The 12,294-nt window shown below is 39.4% G+C and overlaps 1 protein-coding gene across 1 annotated transcript in view; it reads left to right on the top strand.

The window, feature by feature from the left end:
- Positions 1 to 12,294, top strand: part of LOC119411544 (histone-lysine N-methyltransferase MECOM) — a 68,296-nt gene that overhangs the window by 44,683 nt on the left and 11,319 nt on the right. The gene's annotated exons all lie outside the window — the stretch shown is intronic.

The raw sequence follows: 12,294 nt of genomic DNA, 5'->3' as shown, positions 1-12,294 counted from the left end.
TTCCAGATTATACGTCGCTCCGGAGTATAAATTGCATCAGTCAAAAAATGCCTCATGAAAAGGAAAAAAACAAACTAACATAAGTCTTTTTGGAGTATAAGTCACATTTATTTAGACGTGTATTTTACAAAGTGCAAGAACAGACATTTAATCTGAAATAACAATAACACAGAACACACCTGGGATCCTGAACTTAACATAACATGCCAACAAGTACAACTAGCAAGTTACTGGTGAATTCACCAATCTCATTCCACATCATTTAATCCATTGCATTCTTCTTTCTCTGTATCGCTTCTAAACAATTCTGCCAACTCCGGAGGAAGATGGAGGGTGGGGGGGGGGGGGGGGGGGAACAGAAGAGGAACAACATATAGTTGTCAAATACCTAGAGGGCCCTCTCGCAGCTGCAAATGGTAATGTTTACTCTTTGGTTCATGTCAGTATGAATGAACATTTAACGTGTCAGTCAAAAATTACGTCGTGAATAGGGAAAGAAAAAAAAAGACATTAATGTAATTTCGGACTATACGTCGCAGGACTGGCCAAAGTATGGAAAAAAGTGTGACTTAAAGTCCGGAAAATACGATATGTAGGCTTATGTCAGTTTTCTTTTTAAATGCAGAAACAATTCATAAAGTATCCTAAGTAATAAAGCTAAAAATTAGGGCAGTTTGTTGGATACGTAATTGAATTTTAAAATGAAAATAAACACTTCCATTTTCTTTGACTTCATAGTTTTTATTATCAAGTTGACTCATCATATTTCTTCTCAGCAACATGCCTTAAAGGTATTCAAAACAAAACATTTGGTGGATATGGAAGTGAGCTAAAAGAAGTGGCTAACAAACTACTAGCATTCATTCAACCTTTATTTATACAGGTTAATCCCACTGAGCATAATGTATTCAACAAGTTTTACTCCTTGGGTTAGTATCGTTCATGTTGGCAAAAGAAATGACCGGAAAACTGATAAGCCATTTCTTGTTGTTGGTTCAACAACCAATAAACTTCAATTTTATGTTGGTTTTGGTCCAAACTTGGAGCCGCTGTAGAGGGACCAACGAGCCACATGTGGCTCCAGAGCCACAGGTTCAGACCCCAGTCTTAGGCAAAAAACCAGCACAAACTCACACCTGATGAACTTGGTGAGTGTGTTTGAGCCAGCTAGCCATTAGATCTATTTGCTTTGTGAATATGCCACTGAGATGGAGCGTATACAGTATTGGAGGGAAATAATGCACAAAGTTGGAGCTAAGACCAGATGCTGTTCATCTTTAGTAAATCAGGCCCCCCAGTCTGAGAATTTCATTAACTGTACTTTTGTGGAGTATGGTATTTAAACCCACTCACAGAAATCATACCGTATCAAATGCATTAGTGTAACTGATCACTGTTTAATTTCATGTTTAACATATACATATTCAGGCAATCTGTCCATAATTTCCCAGTCATGCTTCTCCAAATATGAACAAAACAGGAAAACCGTAGAACGAAAAAAAAAGTGCATGAAGTCAACAGCCTCAAGTCACTCAAGCTCTTTGGAATTTTGCATTGGTGAATATTGGCAGCTTATTGTGAAATAAAAACCAAGTATTTAAATTTAAACCAGGTCATTATGGATGGTTCTTAAACAAAGTGTCAGTCATTAAGGAGGGCCATGTGGCTCTGCTTAGAGTCCCTGTATGTTTGAATTAGGGAGAAGAAACAGCGGATTTTTGTGATCCCTCTCATCTGTCCCAGTAGCACATCGAGCAAGCTGAGCGCTTTGCATTGAAACAACGTGCCTCACTCTCTTAGCTGTTACTGTCATGTTCCTCTCTTTTTCCATTGCCCTTCTGCATGCCCACCTTAATCTTGTTGTCACCTGGCAGCTGTCGCCCTGCATCTGCGTTCACCTACTACGCTTATCACACACACACACGTGCAAAGGTATGCACAAACACACTCCCAAACCCTGATCTGAATGAAACGATTTGCAAGAGTCCAGATGTGCACTTGCAAACAGCAGCAAAAGCAAGTCACTGAAAAGTCCAAGTCTAAACTAAAGTTCACTATAATCACAACTTTTAACATTTCAAATGATAAAAGACACTTTTTTTGGCTGGCTGCTCACAGTCAAGCATGATCATCTCCTCATTTTAAACAATGACACACACTATTTATGTCCAGGCGCTCATGGAGAGCTGTGTAGTGTGTAACAGGAAGACAACAGTCCACATACAAGACTTCAATCCTACTGCATTGTCCACCTAAATCACCTCCTAAATAGAAGGAAATTGACATCTATAACAAATAACATAAACAGTTCCAGTGCTTCGACAGGGATTTTGTTGCTCGGCGGTGCCGGGCTGAATGTTAACCTTCCAACAATCATTAAACAAACATCCTTTCTAGGACCTTTCCATGCCTGGGTCCGTTCCGCATGTCGCAGCGTGCTTTGGAAAGTCTCTGTGGCCACAGACATTATTGCATGTAACAAGTTCTGTAACAAAGTTAAGGTGGAACGGCCCAGCTGCTGCGTCCTGGTGGTGTTCGAGGCATCAAGCCCTAAAGAGGGGAAAAACACAGCCCTCAGTCAAATTATATTCATGTCCAGAAATCTAAATGAAACGTGTCAGGGTGGTTGTAGGTGGTCAGCTTGTCACATGAAAAATATCCCTGTTTTCACTTTTTTTTGTTTCATTCTTACCAAACACAGACCTCAATGTGACTGAATTAAACTTTTTACATTTATATCAAGCCTGTTTAATTTGCACCAGGTTTGATTTTCTGAATCTGTATATTCTCGTTCTCTCAGGCGTGGCCTATTGTCTATGACCTCTGACCTGTTGCTTCAATAAATTGTTTTAAATGTCTGCTTAGAGTATGACCTTTTTTTTTTTTTTTTTCAAATGCAGACAAAAATCACAGCTAAGAGTCTTCTCTGCAGAGAAATGTTTAAAAGATGAAGGAGCAGTGCAGGGTCAGCAGAATGGTTACCAGTGTGGATTTTTGTGTGGCCAAGTGATGAGTTCGAGTTTGTCAGAAGCTTCAGCACTGAGCTGAAAGCCATTTGTCATTGGAGGGATTCATTATGTGTCCGTGACCTCCTCAGATCTGGGAACAGTGATCAGCGCTGACCTCCTGAGACAAACGGCGCACCGTCATTATGTCACCGAGGCGACCTAAACTCTCTAACTGTCTGGGTGACACCTCTGGGTGGGACTCCAATCTCTCATCTGGAGGCCTGCCTGTCTCTGAGCTTGTCACCGTCCATGTGTGTGTGCATCTGTCTGTCTGGTGTCTCTGCGTTTATTCAACTGCATTTGTTACATTTATTCTTACAATTTATTAGAAAACTTTAAACTGGCAAACTTGAACTGGTCTGAGAAGATTTATTTTCTTTGATGAATATTGTCTGACAGAAATATTATATATTCACCCACCTGCTCTCCTTAACAAGTACAAACAACACTTTCTGATTCCAGTTTCTCTTCTACTGAAGGATTTTAGGCTCTGGAACAATACGTTAAATTATTGTAATTTCCATACTGGCACACGGGATAGATATTTTTGGAGACCATTCCCACAAATATTGTTCTTCCCAGTGGGATAATTTCAGATAACACACTGGACACTATTACACTATCACCCCTCCCCCCTCTCCATTTTCTAATCAGCAATTATTCAATTACGTCCCATCAGTTGGAGGGTGTTGCCAATGTCACCGCCCCGGGCGTTTAGCCCCCTGCTCTCTGTCAGGAGGAGACCCCCGGGAGCCCCCGAGAACGCCTGTGATTAGTGTTGCGTCTGCAGAGAGGTGACAGAATTCCTCTTCAAATATTTTGTCTTCATTTTACGGCTCTGAGATGCAATTATGGAGCAGCAGTTCATTACGGCAGCATGCAGCGCTTCATGTTTTATGCATGCCGCCTATTTAGAGCCTTTATTAACGAGCCAGGTCTAGGCAAGCTGCTTCAGACTGTACTGTGGGCTGTGCAATGGCCACCACTGCTTTTGTGCATGCGTGTGTTTGTCTGAGCGAGTCTGCTGGGGGTAGGAGTAAACAAGACTGAGAGGCTGGGCAACAGAAGGCAAGTGAGCCGGTATGAAAGCTAGGTGGCAAGAAGAAACTAAAGAAATGTGATTGAAAGAAAAGTGAATGAAGCGGAGGGCATGTGTGTGGTCAGTGAGGTGGTCACTTTGTCGCTATGCCCTCTTTATCCCAGCTGATCACCTCTGTAGCATTGTATGTCTGAGGGGTTGGGGCGGAAAGGGTGAGTAACTACACCTCCCTCAGCAGAAGAAACTCCATCTGCATCCAGCATTGAGACAGATGAGGCCAATTTGGCTCCTTAAATTTCTGCGCGGTGATGGATGTGGGCTAGCTGCGCACGCTGAAGGCTTTGTAAAAAGGTGTAAAGGGGAGTGGGGGAGAAAGAGGGGGAGACAGGTGAGAGAGGGAAAAAAGAGAGAAAGATGGAGGCGAGAGAAAGAATTTGGAGGAAATAAGGGTGAAGGAGACTCACCTCTGAGCTTGAGTGAATTTATTGCTTAAATTGACGTATTTATTAACATTTCTGCATCGCATTTTTGAAGCTGGTTTAGAAAGCCGGGACGAGAAAACGACTGGATGACTGAAAAGTTTTGTTGGATGCACATGGGGGCCGAGACGGGGTAGAGGCAGGTCAGCTGACTCAGGACCCAAAAGCCCCAGGTTCGATCCCCAGTCAATGCACATCTCATGGTGTCTCTGAGCAGCACACCCTATCCGCAGTTGCTCCCCGGGCACCCTCAATAGCCACCCACTTCCCCACCTGGGGGTGGATGGGCTAAATGCAGAGCCAATTTCACCATTGTATGGAAACATACAATGATGACAACACATTATTATGAGTTTTGCAGGTAGTGTAAAGTAGATGTTATAAGGTAAAAAAAAAAAAAAAGTGAAAATACCGGTAAATCTACTTTTGTACAATGTTTGTGTCGTGGCTTTCGAGGATTCAGACGGACTAAAAATAAAGTTGTTGTGCAGAGCCTGATAATTCATGTGTCTATAGAGCAGGGGTTCTCACACTTTTGGGGTTCAGGGACCCCCTCATAACCCTCATGTTTATTAAAAATGTTTGTCTCTTTAATGCAATGGAAATATTTATGTAACATAAATACTTAAAACCTGTTCTTTAATAGTGTTAATACAATATTTATACTTTTAAAGATGGGGTATTTTTCATTCAAAACACAGTTAACAATATTTTACATTTCAACTTTCAAAAATTACAGTTTTGAGAAAATTAACAGAATCAAAAACCACTTAAAACTTTACATATTCACATGATAAATGTATTGACACGTCTTCAAATTATTACAGAAAACTCTTTACATCAAACTGAACAGAATCATAACAGCAGTAGTCAGACCAAGTAACAGGACTTCATTTGTAAACTGATCGATCAGGCAGGCGGGAGGTCCTTTCCCCAGAATATTTTGAAAAAAGTACATGTGATTTCCTGCATTTTGGTGTATTTTAACGGGTTGTTAAATATCTACGTGCTTGTAAAAAAAAAAGTATATATATAATGCTGTTTTTTTTTTTTTTGCGGATCCCCAAACACTGGCTAGCAGACCCCCCACCTCCAGTTTGAGAACCACTGGTTTATCTATCTATCTATCTATCTATATATATATATATATATATATATATATATATATATATATATATATGATTGTGGAGCAGTAAAAGCTTCTCTATTGCAAAGCTCCAGTCCCATTTGCCCAGCAGATCAACTCTCTTTGATAAGAACTACCATCCTCAGGCCTATATAAATATTTTATCAAGTATAATGGAAGTTGTCAAATCAGTCTAATTGTGTAATGCATTACGAAGACATCAAACTCAAACAAAGCGCATGTGCTATCATTTCTTTTAACGACCGAGGCAGGCTGGGCTGCGTTGAGCTGGCGGTTTGGTACCCAGGGGGCCTTCGGCTCAAGGAGCTGGCAGCGACCGCACTGGATATACGTCTTCCTCACTCTCTTTTCTCTACCCGGTCCTGCCTTACTCACATTTCATCAAAGGAATCAATTTCTCAAATGTGCACAATTGTGTGTCATAATTATATTAAGGCCTGATGGTGGTTAGCCATGACATGAGGATGAAAGAAAGATGTAGGGGAAATGCTTTGTTGATGCATGTCTACACAGATATGCATGTTTAGTAGGAAACATGTATTTTAGGACAAACAATAATTGTTGGAGTTTTGCATCAGGTTTTATTTGCAACAAAATAATCTTTGTGAATTGTGTGTGACAATAGCTATATATTTTTTTTTTTCTACAGTACAAGATGTTACAGATGTCACAGACAGATGGATGAGATTGGTGGAACAGGAAGATGAATGATAGGAGTGGCACCTGTGACCAAAACAAACAAATCAAAAGCTTGGGGTCTCTGACACATGTTAAGGAGGGGTTAAAGTGATGGAAATTAATCTGAGATAAAGACAGAAGTGACGATGGGACTGATGAAAACATTATTTCCAAATGTCACAAAAATCTCATTGTTTTAAATACAACATAAATTCAAAAAAAAAAATGTAATCCATATTTTATTTTTAAAACACCTTCTTTTAACCATTACAATGAGCAAAAAAAGTAAAAATTAATTTATTTTTGAAGTCAGACTAATTACTAGTAAATAAGTTATTTAAAAATAAATGAACTCTTAATGTCTGAGGTCACTCAAATAGCTATTTACAACAGATGAGGTATTATTTAGTCATAACCTTTGAATTAAATCCTAACCTAAAATATTTGAATTATCACTTGACATTATTCCTCATTAGTTTTTAAGGAGTCTTTTTTTCTCACTGTTTGAAACACATTTAAAAAATGTAACTGTCTTTGTGACAATGGCAATACAATAAATTGTAACAGCATCTAATGTTTCCTTCTCTTACTCCCTTTAATATCTCCTCCATCCTCCTTTTTACCATTTTCTCCCACTTTTTTCTCTCTTCATCCTCACCTCGGGGTCAGCGTATGATCTGGAGGACCCTCCCTCCACACGTTGGTTGATGTATGACTTCTGGAAACAATGTGAGGACTGGGTTGTTATTCTGTTTGCTTTACATCTGACAGCTCTGAGTTAGCGTCCGACTGGGATCCTATCTCATTAGACCAAATGCACCGCTGAAGCAATCATAGAAACCTTTTGGCAACTGGCACCGCACTAAGGAACACCTGTCAACATGCGGGCAGAAGATAAACTCTGCAAATTAGAGTCGGGACTGAAATTGAATCATGAAGCAGGGGTGGGGAGGAGACTTGTCCGTACGTTTCATATTGTTTAGAATAAATGGTATGAAGTGGTTTATGTGGAGACTTCCTTATTGATGATATTGATTGTGGTTTTAGGGACTTAACGTGAGTGTGTGGTGGTGGTGGTGGTGGTGGGGGGGGGATGTTGAACATCTGTCTCTATGTTCATTAGGACTTCATTCATTAGCATTTCATTAGGAATAAATGTGGTTTGTTTTTCCTTCATATTGATTATTCCACTGCCGTGATATATATTTTAATCCAAACACGTCAGAAAAAGAAAAACACATTAAAACCTCAGTGTGTATAAAGCGTGCATGACTCTCACACACTTTATTTGTCTTCTTTTTATGCAAATAAATATTCTCCTGCTTTCTCTCTATTAGCCTTTGCAGACCTCTGCCTTTGCCTCTGCTGTATCTTCCCCTCCTCACCCAGTCTAAACATACATCTTTATCAAGAGGTTCTTGTCAGACAACATTAGATAATTAATAGGCCATTTGTCAGGCCTGTGAGAAACATGTTAAAATCCCAGAGCAGTTCCCCAGATAAATCCTGTCGCCTGCACAGACTCCTTTGTTGTGTCAGGCTGCCGCTGCAGCTGCAGATTTACCAGGAAAGGACGCTTATTATTAATCACAACTAATGCTAATTAATTACAGTAGGTGTCTATGTGTGTGTTTGCACAGAGGGACCAGCTTGAAGTTTAAGTTTGTTGTGAGATGTAATTGGTAAAGCAGTCCTTTAATGGAGTCCCATCCAGAATGGGGGAGTAGTTGACGAACAGAGACAATGCACTCGTTAATTAGGACTGTGTTAAGAGCTCCACTCGTTGCTGTGACAAGTGTGTGCTTGTGCTGAAATGCATTGCACCTTATGAAAGCCTGATCATGAGAATATTCGTTTAAAGAGGACATTTAGCAACATCATCTAGTTTGATTCTTTACTGTGATGCAATTACTCAACACTTCCCAACTGTGTTCATTGTAAAAATCTTTAGGGCTTTAATAAACTGCTTAATTATACCAATAAAAACTACCGCATCTGCATTTCAAGCCTAATTATGCCTGTTAAGAGTCAAAACGTTTATTCTGTTGCTGCTTTAATGAATATTTTACAAAAGTCACGTTCTGTTGGGAAATTTCAACCAGTAACCAAACTTTTCTTGATAAAAACAAGAAAAAAATACTCGACTGTTTGAAAAGATTTGTGCACTGCAGCTACCTGCTGATTTGATTGTTTGTGTTTTGTATCAGCCGGTTCCACAGTCACACCAATGGACCCAAAGACCAAAAGACTTCCCCCAAAGCGGCATCAAGGCCTCCATTAAACACAAAGACGGAGTTAATTAGGAAGCTTATTCCTTCTCTTGAGGCCGGCGGGCTCCTATACACCCTGCTGAGGGAATGAGGACGCACATCGATGCATTGCAATTACCCACACTCATGAATCAACAGCAGTCGTTTTGTGATTGGAGGTGAATTTGAGAGCATAAAAAAAAATCTACCAAATCAAATTGTTTTTGTTTTAGCTGATTTCAGTGTGTCTCTCTCAAGGTATTGTATGTTATGTGAAAATTACTGAAAACTTAATAACAACTGCACTGAAGCAGGGTTTTCATATCTGCACACATATTTTCTTCTATTTTCAATTTATTTTCATGGGGATCTATTGTTTTGATGATGGAGCAGCAGCAAAAACACATTTTCACACTTCATTTTTCAGACAAAACACAACTATTCAAAACAAGAGCATGGTAAGTCTGTTGGAGTCAGCCTCCCCACCATCACATACATCTACACCTCCAGATGCAGGGAGAGAGCCACTTGCATCAAGAAGGACACCACTCACCCAGCACACACATTTTTTTTGTCCCGCTCCCCTCAGGAAGGAGGTTGAGTAGTATTAAGTGTAGAACCACTAGACTGAAGAACAGCTTTCACTCTGAAGCTGTTAGACTCATGATTCGCTAACCAGGATAATCACTGTGAAAAATCACATCATGTTGCTGCTGATCTGTTTCAATGTTGCTGCTGATCTGTTTCATGTTGCTGTGTTCATGCATGCTCATCTGCTCACACAGACTCATGTTCATCCAGGACTGGATGGCTTTAAACTTCTTAAGTTTCAACGAGAAGAAGTCTGAAGTCATTTTGTTCCATCCCAATGGCACGTCCATGAACCACTGCATTGACCTTTCCTCTCTAGCCCCGTTAGAGAAACAAAGAGTCACCAATTTGGGAGTGATAATGGACCCTTCCTTAAAACTTAACAGTCATGTAAACATGATAGTTAAATCCTGTTTTTTTTTCAGCTGAGGTGGCTGTCTAAGCTGAAGTCCATATTGTCCAAAAAGAATCTTGAGACAGTGATCCATGTGTTCATAACATCCAGGCTCGATTACTGCAATGCGCTTCTGTTAGGAATCAATCAATCCTCCATTGCACGTCTACAATTGGTCCAAAATGCTGCAGCCCAATTTTTAACTACAGGCCATAGAGAGCACATTACTCCAGTTCTGGCCTCCCTGCACTGGCTACCCATTCTCCTTCAGATCCAGTTCAAAATACTCATGTGTGTTTTTAAATCACTGAACAGTTCTGCCCCATCCTATCTCACTGATCTTCTACAGCCATATGTCCCACCGGACTCTCTGAGGTCAGCAGACCAGATGCTCCTTTCAGTTCCAGAAACCCGTTGCAAGCTCAAATGTGACAGGGCTTTTTCTGTTGCAGGTCCAAGACTGTGGAATGAGTTGCCACTGCGTGTCAGGCAGGCTCCCACTCTCACAGTCTTTAAGTCCTGCCTGAAAACCCACTTTTATTTCCTTGCCTTTGAAACGGTGTGATTTGTTTTGATCCTGTCTGTAGTCTACAAGTGTTGGCCATTTAGTTATTATCCACTGCTATTTGTATCTTTATTTTTATTTTATGTTTTCCTGTCCGTTGTGCTTGTTTGTTTCTTTTGTACAGCACTTTGGTTGGCCTTGTTGCTGTTTTAAGTGCTCTATAAATAAATTGGTATGGTATTGTATGGTATGTTCGTGCTGATGTACGACGTAATGTTTTTATGCTGTTAGTGCTTAGTGTATATTTAGCTGATGTTTTTCTTAGTTCATATCTTAGATCTTATTACTGTTTTTCTTTTACATTTTATTGTTGGATGTAACTGGGGCCCTGTGTACACATTTTCATTCCACCCCATGTACCACATGTGATGTGAATGACAAATAAAGAAACTCTGAATCTGATAAGGAAAAAAATCTCTTAATTTAGATGATGACAAAGATATATATATATATATATATATATATATATATATATATATATATATATATATTCTGACTTAACAGATTCACTGATTGAATGACCTCTGAAATATGTCCTGAAATTCTGCAAAAGATTGGTAGATGCATTCAGATCAGGTGTGTGAATACAGAGAAACATCTTAAACACTCAGGACAAGGAATCTCAGAGACAAAAGAACACTACTTCACTGATTCTTCTATGGGAATGTTAGTGAAGAGAAACTTCAGCAGAGCCTGCAGTTTAATAACCTTTCATTAAAAAGAAGGAGATTAAAACTATTCACAACAACTTTAGAAAACACATTATTTCCAAATGCTTATTAAATGAGTGGTGACTAATTAAGGGTTTCCATGGTAACCATACACCTGTGTCTTTCACTCCCTAGACAATTTAGTTAGCAAATAACAATTTTGACAGCGCCAAAGTTTGTGTGACATCGTCACACTCTAAAATAAATATTTCATAGCATTTTTTTTAAATCACAAAAGCCAAAATGTCAATGTGCAAGAAAAAAAAAACAAAAAAAAACAGAACAACAAATATCATAAAGATGTCAGTTCTGTTATGTAAGCTTCCACTGTTTCTGACCCATTAGAACTTTAATGTCTGGGATGCATGCATGAGTTGTAAAGGTTCAAAAAAGACTGAACTGCATTATATTGTGTATTATATTACACCAGATTATTCCATATCAATAATAACAACAACTACAACAACAACAACAAATAATAATAATAATAATAATATAATAATAATAATATATAATTCAGGGTGCCAACTGATTGTGTTTAGACTAATAAACCAATATGGATGAAAGCTCTGGAGTTGATGGGGTGAAAATGTTTTCAAGGAACATTTATGTATGGTATGTATGTTTTACGTTTGTTCAACCAAAATGCAATCAGATTCCTAAAAACACTTTTTATTGGGGCCGCTGTGGTTGAGTGATTAGAGCAGTTGTCCTTCAATGCGAGAGTTGGGGGTTCAATTCCACCAGCAGTCACATGTTAAAGTGTCCCTGCGCAAGACACTGAACCCCTCATTGCCTCCAATGTGTGTCCCATCGGTGTATGAATGTGATAAATCACTGATTAATCTCTACAGATTCAGATTAGCTTTGTAGCGGTCCAGTAGAGTACTGTGTGGATGTGTAAATGTGGCACAGATTGTTGTAAAGCGCTTTGATTATCTTGACAAGATAGAAAGGCGCTATACAAGTACAGTCCATTTACATTTATCATCTGGTGTGATTGAGGTTTTTATATATCATCATTTAGTCATCACTTTATGTTTAATGACTCTAATGTTGCGGAGTGGTGGCACAGAGGTCAGAGAAGGTGGGCCTGTGATTGAAAGGTCGTCAGTTCGACTCCCTGGACCGACAACATCAAAATGTGGGTGGAAAAGGTGAAACACCCACACCTGCCTCCACCCTCATTTGCCCCACTTTGGGCCCTTGAGCAAGGCCCTCAACCCCCACCATCTGCTCACAAACAGGTCTCTCTGGAAAATGAGTCTTTGTGACTCAGTGAGACTACCTGTATAAATAAAGGTCAGATAAATAAATAAATGTTTGCATCTGTAGACGCACTTTGCTGTCTGTGATGAATAGAAGTTACTGAGGGCTCATCTAATGTTGGTTAAAACTATTTATATATATATATATATATATATATATATATAT

The sequence above is a fragment of the Nematolebias whitei genome, chromosome 6 (genome assembly GCF_014905685.2).
Source record: "Nematolebias whitei isolate Nwh7 chromosome 6, NemWhi1, whole genome shotgun sequence".
Taxonomy (NCBI): Eukaryota; Metazoa; Chordata; class Actinopteri; order Cyprinodontiformes; family Rivulidae; genus Nematolebias; species Nematolebias whitei.
The sequence above is the reverse complement of the archived record's forward strand: the minus strand, read 5'-3'. Positions and strand labels throughout refer to the sequence as shown.